This window comes from Heptranchias perlo, unplaced genomic scaffold (genome assembly GCF_035084215.1).
Source record: "Heptranchias perlo isolate sHepPer1 unplaced genomic scaffold, sHepPer1.hap1 HAP1_SCAFFOLD_615, whole genome shotgun sequence".
In the NCBI taxonomy this organism is placed as follows: Eukaryota; Metazoa; Chordata; class Chondrichthyes; order Hexanchiformes; family Hexanchidae; genus Heptranchias; species Heptranchias perlo.
In genome coordinates this window covers 120,001-125,000 of record NW_027139639.1, presented here as the reverse complement: position 1 = coordinate 125,000, position 5,000 = coordinate 120,001, and the positions used below count along the sequence as shown (strand labels likewise).

Below are 5,000 nucleotides of genomic sequence, written 5' to 3'. Positions count from 1 at the left end.
TGCTTTCACCAGGAACCCGGTTTTCTGGGTCAGAGGTTCCAGGGGACCTGTTTTGTGCGGACTTCCCTGTGTCCGTCCCTCCCTGCCTGCCTTCCCCCCAGCACTTCCTTCTGAACACCTTTGTCGTTTCAGCGAGGGCCAAAAGCCTGCCTGTGAAAGGGAAGGATCAGCCGGTCAGCCCCCTGTTGGTCGCTGCTGCCAGTGCAGCAGGCGTGCGTGTGTCCTCGGCCTCGTGTCCAGGTCCCTCAGGGACTTGAGGCAACTCTCCCCGGTGGTCTTGTGGTCAGGACCGGGCTTCGAATCCCGGTCGGGGGGGGATGACTTTCTGCTGCAGATTAATTGGCACCTCTGAAAGAAAGTCTCCCCTCCTGAGCGTAAAGCTCCACCCTCACCACCACCACCGCCTTTTCCTCCCCTTGACAAACAGACAGACAGACAGACAGACAGTCAGTCCAGTTCGGGAGCGCAGCTTTCATTTGGAAGCAGACCCTGCTTGTTTCAAGTCAACGACGCCAAGTTATTTTGCACTTTGAATTATATCGCTACGTGCGAGCGGCACTCAGCCTTGGAGAAGAAAAAAATACCACTGAGCTGAGAAAGTTCTTTTTAAAAAGGTTTCCTTCCACAGCAGCTCTGAGTGAGAGAGAGAGAGAGATATCAGCTTTATTCTCAGTAATAATACACACACACACACACACACACACACACAGAGACACTGGGAAAGAGCTGATTTTCCTTTTGAATATCTCCCCACGGGGAGCTGCACCGTTCCCAGAAACACTGCAATACTGGGTCGATGCGTGGAGTGGACGGAGCAAGCCCCTATTCCATCTCCCTGTTCTAAAATTCAATTAAAAATAAAAGTAAATAATATGTGTGTGTGTGTGTGTGTGTGTGTGTGTGTCGGTGTCAGTATCAGTCAGTGAGTCAGTGTCTCTCTCTCTCTCTCTCTCTCTCTCTCTCTCTCACTCAGAGCTGCTGTGGAAGGAAACTTTTTTAAAAAGAACTTGCATATTGAAAGAAAGATGTGTCTCAAGCTGCCGGGCCCTGTCCATTGTCATGTCAATGGCAGGACTGCTTTCACCAGGAACCCGGTTTTCTGGGTCAGAGGTTCCAGGGGACCTGTTTTGTGCGGACTTCCCTGTGTCCGTCCCTCCCTGCCTGCCTTCCCCCCAGCACTTCCTTCTGAACACCTTTGTCGTTTCAGCGAGGGCCAAAAGCCTGCCTGTGAAAGGGAAGGATCAGCCGGTCAGCCCCCTGTTGGTCGCTGCTGCCAGTGCAGCAGGCGTGCGTGTGTATTCGGCCTCGTGTCCAGGTCCCTCAGGGACTTGAGGCAACTCTCCCCGGTGGTCTTGTGGTCAGGACCGGGCTTCGAATCCCGGTCGGGGGGGATGGCTTTCTGCTGCAGATTAATTGGCACCTCTGAAAGAAAGTCTCCCCTCCTGAGCGTAAAGCTCCACCCTCACCACCACCGCCGCCTTTTCCACCCCTTGACAAACAGACAGACAGACAGACAGACAGTCAGTCCAGTTCGGGAGCGCAGCTTTCATTTGGAAGCAGACCCTGCTTGTTTCAAGTCAACGACGCCAAGTTATTTTGCACTTTGAATTATATCGCTCCGTGCGAGCGGCACTCAGCCTTGGAGAAGAAAAAAATACCACTGAGCTGAGAAAGTTCTTTTTAAAACGGTTTCCTTCCACAGCAGCTCTGAGTTTAAGAGAGAGAGAGAGAGAGATATCAGCTTTATTCTCAGTAATAAAACACACACACACACACACACACACACAGAGACACTGGGAAAGAGCTGTTTTTCCTTTTGAATATCTCCCCACAGGGAGGTGCACCGTTCCCAGAGACACTGCAATACTGGGTCGATGCGTGGAGTGGACGGAGCAAGCCCCTAGTCCATCTCCCTGTTCCAAAAATCAATTTAATATATGGTCCCCAGATAGGGGACGTATCAGATATTAAACTGATAAGAACAGATTTTTTTTTTTTTCCAAAAAATATACTTTATTCATAAAAATTTGCAGCAGTACATACAAAACAGTTGTCATATCACTTTCCAAACGTACACAATACAGATTATACAATTTGCAGGTTACGTTAAGTGCAGTACAATGAAAACATTGGACATCATTACAGTTCATGACACTCTCGGGTGTCTCATTGCATCATACTCAACACAGATTATTGATTACAGATTCATTTCTGGTCCATTTCAGATTCATTACAGTTACATTACAGCAATTTGAATTTTACATTCTGCCCGAGGGGGTTTTTCCCTGATTGCAGCCCCTCGGTTTACAATGTCGGGAAGGCTCTAAACGGTTGCCTTTCCCCACAGGGCCTTTGCGGCGGCCGCACCCATCCTCAGTGCGTCCCTCAGCACGTAGTCCTGGACCTTGGAATGTGCCAGTCTGCAACACTCGGTCGAGGACAGCTCCTTGTGCTGGAAGACCAGCAAGTTTCGGGCAGACCAAAGGGCGTCTTTCACCGAGTTGATGGTCTTCCAGCAGCAGCCGATGTCCGTCTCAGTGTGCGTCCCCGGGAACAGCCCGTAGAGCACAGAAACCTGTGTTACGGAACTGCTCGGGACGAACCTGGACAGATACCACTGCATCTCTCTCCAGACCTTCTTTGCAAAGGCACATTCCATAAGGAGATGGGTGACGGTCTCGTCTCCACCGCAGCCTCCTCTGGGACAGCGCGCGGTGGCGCTGAGAGCCCGGGAGTGCATGAAGGATCTGACGGGAAGGGCCCTTCTCACCACCAGCCAAGCTAGGTCTTGGTGCTTGTTAAACTGATAAGAACAGATACTACACTTGATCTTAGCCAAAAGGCCGAGAAGCGATACCGCGCTCGATGCGAATTGATCTCGGGTCCTGTTTGCCCTCCCTCTTTGTTCTCTGGCTGCCGGTGTTGAAAGCAGTCTCGAAGCACTGCCGTTCTCTCCCACTCTGGCCACATTTTTTGCCACCGTTTCTAATTGCAACAGTGGATGAGTTTAAAGAAGTTGCCGTTTTTTCCTTTCTTGCCAGGATTGCTTGACAGATTGGTAAATTTGCCAGTAGGCCACCAATCAGATGGGGGAGGGTTGTGTCTCAACGGACCTCCGTCAGTCAGTCTCAGTCACTAACGAACTGCCGTGGAAGGAAACCTCTTTGAGTAAAACTAGTGACGTGACGTGTCTCACAGCGAGTGAGTGAGATTGCAACGGCCAATTGAGAAAGAGGTGAGGTGCTGACAATCAGCAGCTCGTGTTGAAATATTCATTCCACGGCAGGCAAGACCAATCAAAAAAAATACTGCAGATGCTGGCTCGGCTCGGCTGGCTGGCTGGCTGGCTGGCTGGAAATGGGAAATAAAAACACAAGGCGTGTTAAAGGCTGGTTAAACTGTCGAAAGAAACAAGGCGTTAATGTTTCAGAAGCGCCTATTGAAAGGTGTCTCTCAAGCTGCTCCCTGACTGGGCCCTGTCCGTTGTCATGTTAATCGCTGGTTAAACTGTCGGAAGAAACACGGCGTTAATGTTTCAGAAGCGCCTATTGAAAGACGTCTCTCAAGCTGCTCCCTGACTGGGCCCTGTCCGTTGTCATGTTAATCGCTGGTTAAACTGTCGGAAGAAACAAGGCGTTAATGTTTCAGAAGCGCCTATTGAAAGGTGTCTCTCAAGCTGCTCCCTGACTGGGCCCTGTCCGTTGTCATGTTAATCCCAGGGCGGGGCGGGACTGCTTTGACCGGGAGACCTGTTTTCTGGGACGCAGGTGTGACATTCCAGGGAGGCACCTACTTTGTGCTGATTCGAAACGACCACGACAACGGCAACTTGCAGTTCTATATTACAACAACAACAACGCGCGTGTGGTAGTTGGGAGGGGCTGCGTTCGCGCTCTCCCCCCTGCATTGAAACTCAAAGTTCGATTTTCAATCCCATAGTCCACCAATCGGATGGGAGACGGTGTGTGTGTGTGTGTGTGTGTGTGTGTCAGTGTCAGTGTCAGTGTCAGTGTCAGTCAGTGTCTCTCTCTCTCTCTCTCTCTCTCTCACTCTTACTCAGAGCTGCTGTGGAAGGAAACCTTTTTAAAAAGAACTTGCATATTGAAAAAAAGATGTGTCTCAAGCTGCCGGGGCCCTGTCCATTGTCACGTTAATGGCAGGACGGGGCAGGACTGCTTTGACCAGGAGACCTGTTTTCTGGGACGCAGGTGTGAGATTCCAGGGGACCTGCTTTGTGCTGATTTCCCTGCCTCCCTCCCTCCCCCCCAGGACTTCCTTCTGAACACCTTTGTCGTTTGAGCGAGGGCCAAAAGCCTGCCTGTGAAAGGGAAGGATCAGCCGGTCAGCCCCCTGTTGGTCGCTGCTGCCAGTGCAGCAGGCGTGCGTGTGTCCTCGGCCTCGTGTCCAGGTCCCTCAGGGACTTGAGGCAGCTCTCCCCGGTGGTCTCGTGGTCAGGACCGGGCTTCGAATCCCAGTCGGGGGGGGGATGACTTTCTGCTGCAGATTAATTGGCATGAAGGAAAGTCTCCCCTCCTGAGCGTAAAGCTCCACCCTCACCACCACCACCGCCTTTTCCTCCCCTTGACAAACGGACAGACAGACAGTCAGACAGTCAGTCCAGTTCGGGAGCGCAGCTTTCATTAAGCAATGGCATTTGTGACAACTCATCGTCTGACAGGTTGATGATTTCCCCACACGCCTCCTGCCGAATAAAAGGCTCACCCTCCCGGACACTACCCCCAGAATCACCCACCCCGCCCCCCCGGGGTGAATATTAAGCCCGAGAACACCGACTGCAACCAACCGCAGTGAAAAGTTGAAGTGGCAACTCATTAACCAGATTTATTTTGGGCAACTCATTAACCAGATTTTTTGTTCATTTGGTTTATGAGTTGCCAAGTGTAAATCTGGTTAATGAGTTGCCACTTCAACTTTTCACTGCGGTTGGTTACAGTCGGTGTTCTCGGGCTTAATATTCACCCCAGGGGGGGTGTATAGCG

At 51.3% G+C, this 5,000-nt stretch overlaps 3 pseudogenes; all 3 read right to left on the bottom strand.

Annotated features, from left to right (window-relative positions):
• Positions 1–755: 755 nt before the first annotated feature.
• On the bottom strand, positions 756–872 carry LOC137317363 (U2 spliceosomal RNA; annotated as a pseudogene).
• Positions 873–1,833: 961 nt separating this feature from the next.
• LOC137317348 (U2 spliceosomal RNA) lies at positions 1,834–2,010 on the bottom strand (annotated as a pseudogene).
• Positions 2,011–2,740: 730 nt separating this feature from the next.
• Positions 2,741–2,855, bottom strand: LOC137317378 (U2 spliceosomal RNA; annotated as a pseudogene).
• Positions 2,856–5,000: the final 2,145 nt, after the last annotated feature.